Source organism: Micromys minutus (genome assembly GCF_963924665.1).
Source record: "Micromys minutus genome assembly, chromosome: 1".
NCBI lineage: Eukaryota > Metazoa > Chordata > Mammalia > Rodentia > Muridae > Micromys > Micromys minutus.
The window spans coordinates 94,980,890-94,995,249 of record NC_137969.1 but is presented as its reverse complement, the minus strand read 5'-3'; positions in this window follow the sequence as shown (position 1 = coordinate 94,995,249).

The window sequence follows — 14,360 nt, the reverse complement described above, 5'->3', positions numbered from 1 at the left end:
AAGATCTGTTGATACTGAGAATATTCTATTTACTTAGTTTGAAAATTGGAAAACATTCTCCTTCTATATTTATGGGATGTTTCTAGAGTTAGGAAAAAAATTAGCCAGCATTATTGTCATAGAATAACACATCTACTGTGTGCGCACACACATACACATCAAAGCATGTGTGCACACACAGACTCAAACACAGAAGCACACACGCGTGTGTACATTTTCAAACGTACACACATGCACACACATCCTGCAGAGCTGTGCCAGACCATCGGTACCATTTTTATTTACATTCTGTTCTCCTGGCAACAGCTGCATGTGCCCTAGCAACATTCTTTCCAACATAAACACTTCAATCTAGGCAGGAGAGAGCCATCCCCAGCCACCGTCATGCCATGTAATGACGGATACACACAGCTGTGGCAACACCATATAATTACTTAATTTGTTTTCGACAGCTCCCATTTGTAGAGGAAAGGAAAATATGAACCTCGCATGACGAGGGGCTTACGTATGTCCCAACTTGCTTGCTTGTTGTGAACATTCTCATATTTTCTTGGGAAAGGATACAAAGTATGGCAGGGCATTGAAGTTGGCAGCACCCTGTTCTCGTCACGCAAAGGCTCAGGGTCTCTGCCGCTCGTGGGGGAGATGAAGCAAAGCTCACATCAGCGGCTCTTACACACGAGGGGCTTAGACAAACATCACACCAGCAGCTCTTACACAGGAGGGGCTTAGATGAACGATCGCTTTCTGTCCTGGGGTAGTGGAGCTAGGAATAGGATCTTATTTGTGGAAGAGCTCATTTTAAATGAGGACATGGGCCCAAGGCAGTCAGCCTCTGAGAAAGCCATAAGAGGGCTTTGGATCCCCTGAAGTGGGAGTTAAGTGGGGGGTGAGCTACCCAGTGTGGATGCCGGGAACTGGATTTGGGTCCTCTAGAAGATCAGCAAGTGCTCCTAACTTCTAAGCCATCTCTCTAGGTCCCCCCAAATCTCTCTCATTCTCTCTCTCTCTCTCTCTCTCTCTCTCTCTCTCTCTCTGTGTGTGTGTGTGTGTGTGTGTGTGTCTCTCTCTCTCTCCCCCTCCCTGTCTGTCTGTCTGTCTGTCCTTCCTTCTTTCTTTCTTTCTTTCTTTCTTTCTTTCTTTCTTCCTTCCTTTCTTTCTTTTTTTCTTTCTTTCTTTCATCTTTTTGTTTGTTTGTGTGTGTGAGAGAGAAGGTCTCACTATGTGTATGTTGGAGCTTGATAAACATACTAATATGCATGAGATGAAAATCTTTAAAGAAATGAAGACTACCCAGGAGGCAGAATCAGGAGGATGTCTATGTGTTTCACGTCAGCCAGGGCTGCATGGTGAGACCCAAACAAAAAAACAGTTGTAACTGTTATTCTAATAGGTAACTCTACTCTGCTTAGGGCCACTTTTAGATTCTCTTGCAAAAGAATTAAAGAGGGAAAGAATTAGCCAAATGTACTGAAGAAAAAAGATCCAAATAAACAATTTAGAGTATTAGCCCCAAACAATGCCAAAACTCTGGGAAAATGTCTATGCATCATACCTTCTTTCTGATACAGTGTTGTGGTTGGTAACTGTTAGAGTCTGTCCCCCGAGGATTCATGTGTTGGAGGCTTGGCAGTGGAGAGGCAGAGGGACCTTTGAGGGGTAGGGGTCTAGTGATTGGACTTATTGCCCCAAGAAGGGATGGGGTGGGGGCTCTGGTATTTGTGACATCCCACTTTTTGTTAAGATACATTCTTTTCTATCCTCCACATCTTTACTAGAGATACATCAAGGCTGGCTTGTGGCCCTCATATCTCTTGAGCTATGAGCTAAGAACCTTTTTCTTTTTCTTTCGTTTTTAAAGAATTATTTATTTTTTCTATATGAGCAGTACACTGTAGCTATCTTCAGACACACCAGAAGAGGGCATCAGATCTAATTAGATGATGAGGTTGTGAGCCACCATGTGGTTACTGGGATTTGAACTCAGGACCTTTGGAGGAGCAGTCAGTGCTTTTAACCACTGAGCCTCCTCTCCAGCCCAGTTTGCTACATTAGTTACATTGCTTATCTCATTCCAGCAACTGGATTACTGGGCTCTCTGTTGAGCTTTATCTTGTCTGTACAGGAGTAACATGTGATTGTTACCAATAGTGAAGCAATAGAATGTAATGCCTGTAATTCTAATTGCAGTAATTACATGTTAGTGTCTCAGAACAAATGCTTTCGCTTTTTACTTTCTGTGCTCACTGGGAGAGATACCGACACAATGTGCCAACCTGGGGGCTATTTGCATTTATGTAAAACTGGTATTATCACACACACACACACACACACACACATAAATATAATACACAGATACTACTGTAAATTTCTTTTTTCTAATTTACCCAATAAATGATTCCAGATGTGAGCCTATTTTGCAAATGAAAGGTATGACGGATTTAAGCTGCTGACACCTGTTCAAAGACTTCCTTCCACACACTGCACTATGACGTAATGAGACAACTGGACAGGCACCAGAAGCAGACTGTTGTGTATTACCCATTCTGGGAGCAGAGTACCTTGAAAGGTTGTTAGGTAGCAATTCGAAAACTGGAACATGAAATTCAATGCCAAGATAGTATATAGTCACCCTCAGAACTGTGCGCTGAAATGGGGATGTGGAGGTAAATTATGTCCTTACTAGAGAGACATGCTGGGTGAACTGGCAGAGGCCTGTAATCACAGCTGCCTAGAGGCTGAGGCAGGAGGATTGCAAGTTGAAGACCTGTCTAATGGTAGAGTAGGGTTTGAGTCCCTGTGGTTATTGGTTATTTATTTATTTTTTTGTTTATTTTTGTTTTGTGAGACTTGGTCTCATGTGAGGCATACAAAAAAAAAACTTAATTAGATCTGTCTCAAAACATTTTTCGTTGGTGGGTTTGTGTGTGTGTATGTGTGTGTTTGTTTTTAAGTAAAAAGAGAGGGTGGGGGATGGAGCTTCATGGTGCAGTGCTGATCTAGCATGTGGGACTTTCTGGGTTTGATTTCCAGTACTGGAGAGAAATAGAAAGAAAGGGGGGGGGGAGAAGACAAAGACAAAACAACTTGAATCAATTATAGTTATAGTGGCTAAGGGTTATAAAGGATGCACAGCGTGTAATTAGGTAGCCAGCCATGATGGCAAATATGTATGATCTAGGCTTTGGCTAAAGCACTACTAGTTTGAGGTGGGTTCGGCTCTACAGAGAGACTTGCACACACATACACATGCACACACGCATGCACACGAACAGAGCAAGAGTCAAACAAAACCCCAAGCTGGATGATGTGGCAAAAAAAAAAAAAAAAAAAAAAAAAAAAAAAAAAAAAAAAAAAAAAAATGTATCCAAGCAGTCTCTGAGACGTGGAGGCTAGGGGATCTAAGGAGTTCAAGATCACACTTGGCCAAAGAATTTGAGGCCAACCTGAGTTACATGAGACCCTGTCTCAAAAAACCTAACCCAAACCCAAACAATAATAAACCCCAAAGCAAATAAAGGAGGAGCAGGGATACAGGAGAAGTATATTTATGCAAGTTCAACTCAGGTCTAAGCTAGCCTGCTATCAATATAGGACGCTTTATGTAAACCGTGAGGCAACCACAAAGCTAAAACCCTCAGTTAGACACTCACAAGCAAAAAGGAGCGAGCTCAAAGCATGCCACTTGTGGTGGCTAATCTTCGTTTCAACCTGATCTGCTTTAAAATTCCCATGGGAAGGGACTGCAGGGCATGCTCGTGAGGATGCACCCAGGGAGGGCAACTGTGTAGGGCTGTCCTAGACTCAGGCTGTAATACCTCAGGGGCTGGATCCTCGACAGAACAGACAGACAGAAGCAAGCAGAGGCCAGGCTCTACCTGTCTGTTTCCTGCTGAGGACCTGGTGCAAATGACTTCCAAACCCTCCTTTGAACTCCACAGAACTGCTTTGTCTGCCACGCCCACTTGCCAAGTAAACACTTCCTTCAGTCACTTTTATAAAAAAAATTACTTAATGTATGAATGCCCTGCTGCACATACATCCACAGGGCATCAGATCCCCTTATGATCAACCAGGTGGCTGCTGGGAATTGAACTCAGGACCTCTGAAACTGCTCTTAACCGCTGGACCATCTCACCAGCCCCTATGGTCGCTTTTTCGACAAAGGTTTTGTCTTAGTAACTGATGGGCTTAGAGTGAGTATGGGTTAGGTGGTTGAACCAAATAAGTTTTTTTTCTCGTTAACAAGGATGAGCAACATCTGTCTGTAGTGTCGAGATACACACACACACACACATACACACATATTTGTGGTAATGTTTATGTCTCCATATATAAAGACAGTTCTGGAACCGGCTGAGACTAAAATGTCTATACACAGCCAGTAACATTTATTGGGCACAAATTTCTCATGACTTATTATTACATACCATCCTTTAAGATGGCATGTATACAGAATTATATTATGTGATCAAACTAACCTGAAGAAAGACAGTTATCTTTATTAATCTTCATTAACCAATCTGTGCACCCTGCATACTTCATGTGAATGTCTTTACAGAACTATATGATGCTTGTAAGTTTTGTGTGCTGCAGGATGAAAGAAGAGAAAGACAGCCCTGAAAAGATCCACACCCTGGAATGCTGAGATTCTGGAACCCTCCATTCCAGCTCCAAGTTTGATTCAATCTCAACTACATCAAAGCTTCTTCTTTTAAAGACTTGCTTCCAGAACTTTTCCAGAACTGCAGGCTTGCCTGTCCAGCCTTTCCGACTGTCATAGTCAGGATGTCATCTAAGTAGTGAACTTTCTCAGCACATAGTGACTGGAAGACAAATGATGCCAGCTAGCTCTCCTGTGGCAAAGCTAGTTTTCCTATTTTCTCTTGGGCCCCTGAAGGCGATTCTTCACCCCAGTTCAGCTGGAACAGATAAGAGAAGATCTTTTTCCCAGTTCCTTATGTGGGGGTGGATGGTTCTGGTTATTTTTTGAATTATGGATACTTTACAAATGTAGCTTTGGACAGGGAGGGAACTAGAGAGTTAAAACTCAGGAACTGCTACCTTTCCTCTCCTTTAAAAAAAATCTTTCCTTCTTAGGTGGGGAGGAGGGGGTGGAAGAGAAATTGGGGGTATGGTAATAGTATGAAAGTTAGAGAAATAGGCATAAGGATAGGTTAGTAAATTTACTCTCAAATAAGATATTACAGAGCTATATCTTACACCAGTATAAATCTTTGTAGTTGATACAAGCTTGAGGTTTGCATTGGTATGATTTCATTTAGTACAAATCTAACGTTTTCACTAGTATAGTTTCTTACTGATTTAAAATCGAGATTAATATTGTTACTTTCATATAGGCATTGTGCCTATACAACGCATTTGGAAATATAAGGCTTAGATCCAGCCTTATAACTGCTATTATACACTGTTTTTGGTTGATTAATCAATACTAGTTAAGGGCTGGATAACAAACTCATAGTTCTGAGTCAATAAAGGATGTTTTTAAATATTTCAATTAAAAATGGCCAAGAGGATTCAAGGCTTAACAGTTCATAAATGCTTTTTGTAGTTAGATGGATTTCAAAAACATCAGAAATCCACAAATTGTGACATCTAATGTTATTTATCTTTGATGAGATATATCTGCTCCTTACAGTTCCCCTGTGGTGGAATAAATGAAGAAATTGAGCATCTCTACCTTGAGGCGAGGTACAGTTGGTGGCTAGGCAGCCACTGGACAAAACCGCCAAATTCATCAACTGACTATTACTGTCCAAAAAGAGACACTTTGTGCAGAATAATTGACTGATAATTTTTGCCGAGTCAAAATTATCGGCCCTTCAAGATTTCTGCATTTCTTTTTTTGTTTTTTTGAAACAGCTTTTTATTAAACAGCAAAGCAGAACTTGAACACAACTTTAAATATTTGTAACAAGGTCACAAAAGGGTTGCAAAATGTCTGTAGTGTGAGGATTACACATCCGTATAACTCAGTGACCTGTCGAGGCATACGTTAGTACATTAGATAATTCCACAAGTCAACAGTCCATCTAAGAGCTGGCAGCTGCATTTGTGGATCTTTCCTATTATAAGAACTTTCTATTATTTCTGGTATCAGCTCCTTATCAAATGGAAGCTACAAACTAAATTCTTAAAATTTGTTAAAAGAATGATTAAAATTCTGCAACTAAGTTGAGTTTACAGAAATTCTGGGAATACAACTGAGATAAAACACTAAGGTTAATAATTATCACATATACAAAACTCTTTTATATTTATGATTCTGATACTAATATAGTCTCAATTAATTTTGAAAAAGTTCATCTCCTGGTACAAATAAACCTTGAGACCAAACTTTTCACTGGTCTCTTAATCCACCCACAATAGACTCAGTCCATTTTCATTTATGTCCCAAAAGTGCAGCTGTGGGCCAGAGGTAATTCACATCCAGAAGGAAAACACTGGGAGTTGGTTATTTCTTTTTATTCAGTTTTCATTCCTATTTCTATATTTCCTCAAGTCTTTTTTTTTTAACTTCTCATACAGCAGCATCCCTATCTTTTCAACACCAAATGGACTATTTTCTGCAATAGGGAGTTTTTACCTTCTCAATGTGACAGTTTACATTTCAAAGAAAACCCTTTATTCTTTAGAGCTTCAATCTATTTTCAGTTGATTAAAGAGAAACCAGCAATCCTATCTTATTACTAAATATCACAAATGGCAAGCCTCAGATAAGAAAGTATCGTATTTTGGTTAAGTGTCAACACTTACAGTCGGGTTACTCTGTAGGAGATAACTCTGAAGTTCCTGGGAGGGAGATGGGAAGGAGGAGGCAGATGGAGAGGCACAAGACGGTGCACAAGGTACAGAAGCTGTGCATTCAGTACATGGGTTTGGTCTCTTTTTCACAACATGGTTATTTTCTTGTATATTTTACTAGTTAGGCATATGATAAAAGACAGTGCTAAACATTATGTGTGTGTGTATATATATGCATATTGGCAAAACATTCATCTTCAAGTTTCATAAATATCTGTAATTCTAATATAAAGTCTCTACATGTGCACATTTTCATAGACTAACATATACATAGAACGTTAACTCAGAGATGCTCCTGTTAAGCATTAGTGTTACCTAGATCTAACATTCTCTTTATAAATACTCAGGGAGACAAACAAAGATACTCTAACTTTTGGATCATATCCAAGCTTAAGGGGGAAGAACAAAAGCAGCAATCCATGGAAGAGAGAAAGGTGAACCCTTAACTTCCTTTTGCTTTTTGTATCAGTTGTTTGAAAAACACTAGAAGCAGACATGAGGTTTTCTATATATTGTCCAAGAACTTGATTTTCCGATTTTAGTTTCAGATTTTCTTCCTTAACTGCATCTACTCTTGCAGAAAGATCTTCAAGTGTGTGTTGGAGTTCCAATGCCTGATTAATAAGTCGAGTCTTTTCTTCCAGTTCCACCTGATTTTCATCATCAACTGCGTTCATGTCAGTAATCATCATCTTGGGGAACAGACGTTGAGCTCTTGAACGCAAACTCTTTAAATGAATGGTCTTGTGTCTGAGGTGCAGGGAGGAGGCAGGAAAGGTCCAGGCCGCGGCTCTTGGACCAACTGATTTCTGCATTTCAAGGTCTGCCAGTGATCCAGGGTCAGAAGGCCAAAGACTTACTCTCACCTTTTGCTAACAGGAGACTGCTGGTGAAGATTTGTCTCTACAACCTCTCTAAGCTCTGGAAACTGTGTTGGGCTTCCTATGTTTTTAGATATTTGGCCATTCTCAGATTTTTGATGGAGTTGGAGTCTAATTTAGTTAACTATCCAAGATAATTAACTTTGAGAAAACATAGTCATTTAGAATATTTAAAGTGATAATAGCTTACATAATAGTCATATATAGCTTAAAGGCAAAGTTTTTTTTTTGTTTTGTTTTTGTTTTTTAAAGTAAACAAAAGGAGAGATATGTAGATTTATGTTAAGCCAATATATGATTAGACAGGGAGAGGAGGTGGGAAAAAGGAGAGGAAACAGAAGAGGAGAAGTCAGGGAGTAAAACAGAAGAGGAGGAGTCAGAGGAGGAGCAGGAGAGGAGGAACGGGAAGAGGAGTACAGTTAACAGTAAGTGAGAAGGCATCTCCTAAGAGGGGAATAGATAGTGTAGTGGTAAATCTGCCGAAAATAGACACGCAGCTTGTTTTCCTAATTACTGAGTTGTGTTTTCATTGAATGGGCTTGTTTGGGTTGAAGAGGATATTGAAACAGATTGGCGATTTGGGTTGAAAAGGCTATCGAAACACGCACACACGCACGTGTATATATATAATCCAATGATGAACTGGATGGCTAGGTGGGTTATACAGATTATCCCCTGGGCACTTGAGATTGGCAGTGTGGCCCAGTAGTTTGCTCAGGAGTGTTTCTCTTTCCATTTAGACACGTCTGAATGAAACATTTTTGGTTTTATTCACTCTTACATGAAACCTACTTAAAACAAAACAAAACAATCAAACAAACAACAAAAGAAAAAAAAAACAAAAAATACCTGACTTAGTTGGAATTATAGAGGGTCGCTGGGTAATTTTGTCCACATGACCAGATTTGGAATCACAGAGCAGGCACAGGTCTGTGTATGTTTTGAGGGTGTTTCTAATGAAGCTCAGTTGAGCAAGGAAGACCATGCGTCATGGCAACACATGAGCATCCCAGAGGAGAAATCGGGCAAAGGTAGAAAGCATAGGTGTTTCTGTCTTCAGCTTCCTGGTTGGAGTCAGAGTCTGGTCCAGCCCTGCACCCTGCTTTCCTGCCACCCCAGACTGTGTGGTCTCCTGGAGGTGGCTGCTTGTTGTGTGTTTCGTCCCAATGTCAAGAAAAGTAACCTAGTCACTGTAGGGGGAAAAAGATAAATAAATGCCAGAGTGATAAATATCGAATTCCACACTGTGACCTTCTAAGTGTTCAGTCCTTCCGTGGGAACTAGAGGAACACTTACTGGCTTCGTCTGGTGACGCTTGTAGCCATCTTTGCTCTGGTTTAGAACAAAAGGATGAACGAACACGAAGCCCTTCTATGCAGAATCGGGAGAGAGAAAGAGAGAGAGGAGGACAGACTGATGAATTTCCAAGCAGATAGAATGTGACTTGGTTGGAACACTGGTTTTTATTTAAAACATTACTTCCTGATAGGACAGAACATTCTAGTCTTCCAAAAATCATGTGTGACTGCCCTGACCTCAATATGATGATGTTTTGGATTGAGGTCACCAGAGTGTGATGAGGTCACCAGAGTCAGATGAGATTGGGTCCCTTTAAAGAGCAAGTTTTGTCTGTCTGTCTGTCTCTTGCTCTGCCTGTATAGACTGAGGAACATAACAAGAAGGTGGACGGCTGTTTGCAATCTTGGAACTGCTGCACAGTGTCTTGGTCACCTTGCCAGCCCCTGGGACTGTGGGAAACAGAACTGTGATGCTTAAGCACCCTGGTGGGGGCTGTTTTGTATGACACTTGAGAAGACCAAGATAGCTCTTGTTTCAGTCTTTGTCTCTCTCTGTCTCTCTGTCTCTCCATCTCTGTCTTTGTCTCTCTCAAGAGTTTATTTTACAATTTAAAAGGCAAATTATAAGGTATTCAAATAAATACCCTCAAACTCTGGGGCAAGGCTGGGCAGTGAGGACCAGCTGTAGTGCTTAGTGGTTCATTCCATTGTCCCAGTTACTTAGTATGGCTCATTGGCCCACTCTGGGAATGGAGAACTTGTTTGTCAGAATCACATATCTCTAAATAAAGGTAGTTTTTGAATACAAAATGAGCGAACATTTACATTTTAGGTAGAGAACTGTGGAATTAAAAAAAAAATCCTTATTTTTATTTTCGAAATTCGATTTATTTTCATCATGATTGGTATCCTTGAAGGTCAGGAAGGGTGTTGGATCCTCTCAAATTGGAGCTACGGATGGCTGTGAGCCACCATGTGGAAGCTGGGAACCAGCTGGGTCCTCCGGAAGAATAGCAAGTGCTTGTAACCACTGAGCATCTCTCCAGCCCCGAGACCTTCCCAAGGTTTAAGTCATTGCATATTTGCAGTGAGTACTCTCTGACCACTTGTCTTTATAGACAACAGCAGATCTATCGGCCTCAGGAGCCCTACACAGCTGAGAACTTAGATGTGCCCTGAAAGGCCATAGCACACATGCGTGTATGTGTGTGAGGATACAGGTAACTAGATATGTACAAAGGCAGTTATCTTAAGGGGTGCCAATTAACTTTATACAGGGAAATGCCTACTCCCCAGCTCCCAAAACATGTGTAATGAAAAGAGTGTTGAGCCTACTGTGGAAACACAGCGGCTGCAAACCAAACTTTCCCTGAACCATGCTGTAAGGGTTGATTCTGTTATCCAGGAACTGGGACTGGGTTTCCTGCTTCTCTATAGCCACGTGGTTAGACACACACTTCTGATGGATCTGTGTGTTGAATATTATTTTGGAAAGAGCTTAGCCAGAGAGCCATGTTGAAAAGGCGTGACTGTGATATTTTAAGGACATTTTTCCTGCATGTGTGTCTAGTATCATGTGCATGTCAGGGGCCCAAGGAGACCAGAGAGGGCATTGAATTCCCTAGGACTGGCAATTATCAGACACCCCGACAAGTAGATCAACAGTTATAAGCCTCCATTTGAATTTGCAATCTCCGTCCACTTTGATGGTGGCCATGTAAAGTTGGTTTGGTCCTGAGTCCTAGCAATGGATTAATAGCATCTGGTGGTACAGCCAAGGGAAATGGCTGAGCTATTTGCTTTTTAAACGGGTGGGGCTTTTCCTATGTGTTTGTGTGTGGCTTTTCCTGTGTGCTGACGTCACTTTGCTCAATGGTGAGAAACTGGCCTTATATTAGCTTTCTACACCGAATAATGGAACTAGTTCATGGAGGAAACACAGTGTGCCCATTAAGTGCCCGAGGAGGCAGCTCAGCCAGCCAAGTGTCATCTGCACAGTCGTGAGAACATGAGTTTGATTCCCAGTGCCCATGTAGAAATCTGGGTCTGGTGGTACACACTTGGGAATGCAGTGTTGGGCAGGGAGTGATGGGGCATCCCTAAGGCTCAGTGGCCAGCCTGCTCCCTGAATTGTAAGATGGCTCATGGGTGTGATGCTTTGAATGATAATGTGGCACACTGGCTCTGTCATTTGAACACTGGGTTCTTAGTTGGTGGCACTGTCTGGGGAGATCCAGGAGCTGTGGACTCACTGGCGTGGGGGCATATATCACTGGGGGTGGGTTTTGAGGTTTCCGGTTTGCTCTTTTTTTCTTTGTGCTTTTGGTCATAAGATGTGAGGCCTTGTCTTCCCGCTCTAGATGCTGCACCTCCATTTTGGCATCATGAACGCCTATCCTGCTGAAGCCACAAGCCCAAATAGATTGCTCTTTGTATAACTTACCTTGGTCCTGGCATTACCACAGCAACAGAACAGTAACCACTGCAGTTGATAAAGGCACTTGTTACCAAGCCTGATAACCTCAGTGTGAACCCTAATCCCACATGGTGGAAAGAGAGAATGGACTTCTACGAGTTGCTCTTTGGCTTCCACATGCATGACATGGCATGTATACCCATGTGAACAAACAAAAAGCAAGGTGAGGTCTCTAGAGAAGCAATGCCTGAAGTTGACCTCTGGCTACTACATGCATGTGAACACCCTTATGTACCCCACCAGGAGAATATACCCCTCACAACCTCCCCGCACAGTATATATGATGCTGATACATATTACACTGAAGCCTGCATTTTTCTTGCTAGAACCTCAAGACCTTCGAGGGTTCAGACTACATTTATTCTGTTTGATGCCTGCTAGAAAAATGCCCAAAGCTCTGTGTTACATGGTTCACAGTTGCTTTGACCTTGGCCTTTGACCTTGGCCTTTGACCTTGGCCTTTTTCACCAAATGAGCAGAGACTCTGGTCATGCCCCATCCTCCCTGACCTAGAGGTTTCTGATCCTGGCTCTGTGTGATTGTTGTTCCCCTGGTCCTTCCGTTCCTGGTTCTCTTTTACTTCCTGAGTTTTCCTGAGACCTTAGCCCTGTTCATGTAGGACACTGCCTAATTCCCGCTCCGAGGAACACGTGCCTCTATCTCCTGACTATTGGTAAAAGGAGGCAGAGGCCACACCATGTACAGGGCCCAGCTTGTTGATGCTGTAACTTCCCGGCCCTTGCTGTTGGGTTCTAGTGTGGCCTCTCACCCTGTGGAGTGATCTCCGTGTAGTTGTTTCAAATGACTGTTTTAGAGACAACTTCTCTGTTTTGAAATATTCTTTCCTGTTTGCAAAACAGCTTTTCTTAAAAGTGGGCTGCTGCCTTACACTAACTGATTCCACGTTAACAATAAGATGTCTTGTTTTCCTCGGATTTTTTCCCCCTCCAAAACCCAAGAATTGAATTTTCAGAAATGCCAAACCACATTTCATCATGACTAATTTGTCATGTGGGCTGGCTTCCTGCTGCAAAATCAGCATGAGTTTTTCCCTCCCTCTTCCTTTCTTTCTGTTTTTAAAGAGATATGGCAGAATGATTTTTAACAGAGACTCAGCTCTGCTTTTTCAGCAATCTAACACAACCCTGCTACTCTGTGGTGCCCCCAAGACAGGCCTGGAACTAAACTTCAAATTTCTTTTCAAACTGGATTTGGGAGAACAGGTCTTCCTGCCTGCGGTGGGCAGACAGATGTGGCCGCATTCCCGGGCTTCTGCTGCAGCGGGAAACAGTCTTGAACCCTGGGCACTGCTTTCACAAAGTTATCTGTGAAGGGAAGGAAGTTAAAGCCATGTGATTCAGACCTCATCGTCCAGGCTCCCCAGTTAGCTGTGAGAACAGGGACTGCTATTGTGTCTTAGGGTTACCTTGATTTTTCTTGGGAGGCACCCTTGTTCAAAGAGTGAATCTTAGAAAGTAGGGCTCTTGGCAGTCTTCCTTCCGGTCTCCGTGGCTGCAGAGGTGGTTAGGGAAAAGCACTGCTGAAGGTGTCTCCTGCCAGGAGTGAAAAGAAAATGAGACACAATTCTGTTTTGTTTTTAAATAAATAAAATGTGTAACACAGTGACGATTTTATGTTTGTTGAAAAGTTTTGGGTTTGTGTGTGTGTCAGTTTGTATGAATGTGTGCCACATGTGTGTAGGTGCTTGTGGAGGCCAGAAGAGGGCGCTAGATTCCTTCCTGCAACTGGAGTTACGGGTGTTTGTGAGCCAACCACGGGATCTGGGTCCTGGAAACGGAACTCAAGAGTCTCTTAAAAAGCAGCAGGTGTTCTTAATAGCCGAGCCTCCTCTCCAGCAGATTATGTGCGTATTGTTTTTGACGAAAGGATTTAGTATGCACAACAATTTGCACAACATGCCCATTCTTGTATACAATGCTGATGTCAAATTTTTCTCTCATGCTGCTTTGAATTTTCCTTTCATCGTAGTCACGATGGCACGTACCTTTAATCCTAGCACAGAAGCAGAGCAAGTAGATCTCCGTGAGTTCAAAGCCAGCCTGATCTACCTAGCGCGTTCTGTCCCAGCCAGGGCTATAGAGTGAGTCTCTGATTCAAAAATAGACGGCAACAAAATGGAAAAAATAAGCCAAAAAGCAAACAAAGAAACAGAAAAGCACCCCAAACCAAACCAACTTCTCATGCCAAAGAATGTGTTTGTTTTTGAGACAGGGTCTTGTGACACCCAGCGATGATGTATACCTGTAGTTCAGGTGGGGCTTAGACTGTTATTGCATGCTCTTGCTGTAGAGTCTGAGTGCTAGGATTGCAGTCACGTGCCACCAAGCCTGGCGTCTAAATACGTTTGTAGACAGATATCACGAGAACGCATTAGTAAGGGTGCTGACCTATAGATATTTCCTACGTACAAGAAAACGTTGGAAACGACACTTTTCTTCATTTTTACAACACTCCTTTAGAAAGGGTGATTTCCATTTCTGAAGACACACTGGAGGAAAGTTACCATTAAAATGAAAATAAAACCCAAACACATATCTTGTGGTTTTTTTCTTCACACATGGAATGTTCTGGATTCTTCAGTTCTTTCTATGTACCCCTGGGAACACCTGGGTGAGGTAATCACACAGGTGCCTCTTAGATACTTGGAGGCGTGGCATCTGTGCTCCTACGTACCTGATGCAGCTTGAGCTGTTGTTTAAGCATTCTCTCTGTCTTATGGCTATACACAACTATAGTTTCCCCAGAAGCTCGTGAGAGCCAAAATAATTAATTTGAGCATATTTTCCTGTAAATAGTATACTGGGTGCAAACATTTTGTTTATTTTTATGTGTATGCATGCGTCTGAGTGTATGCATGTG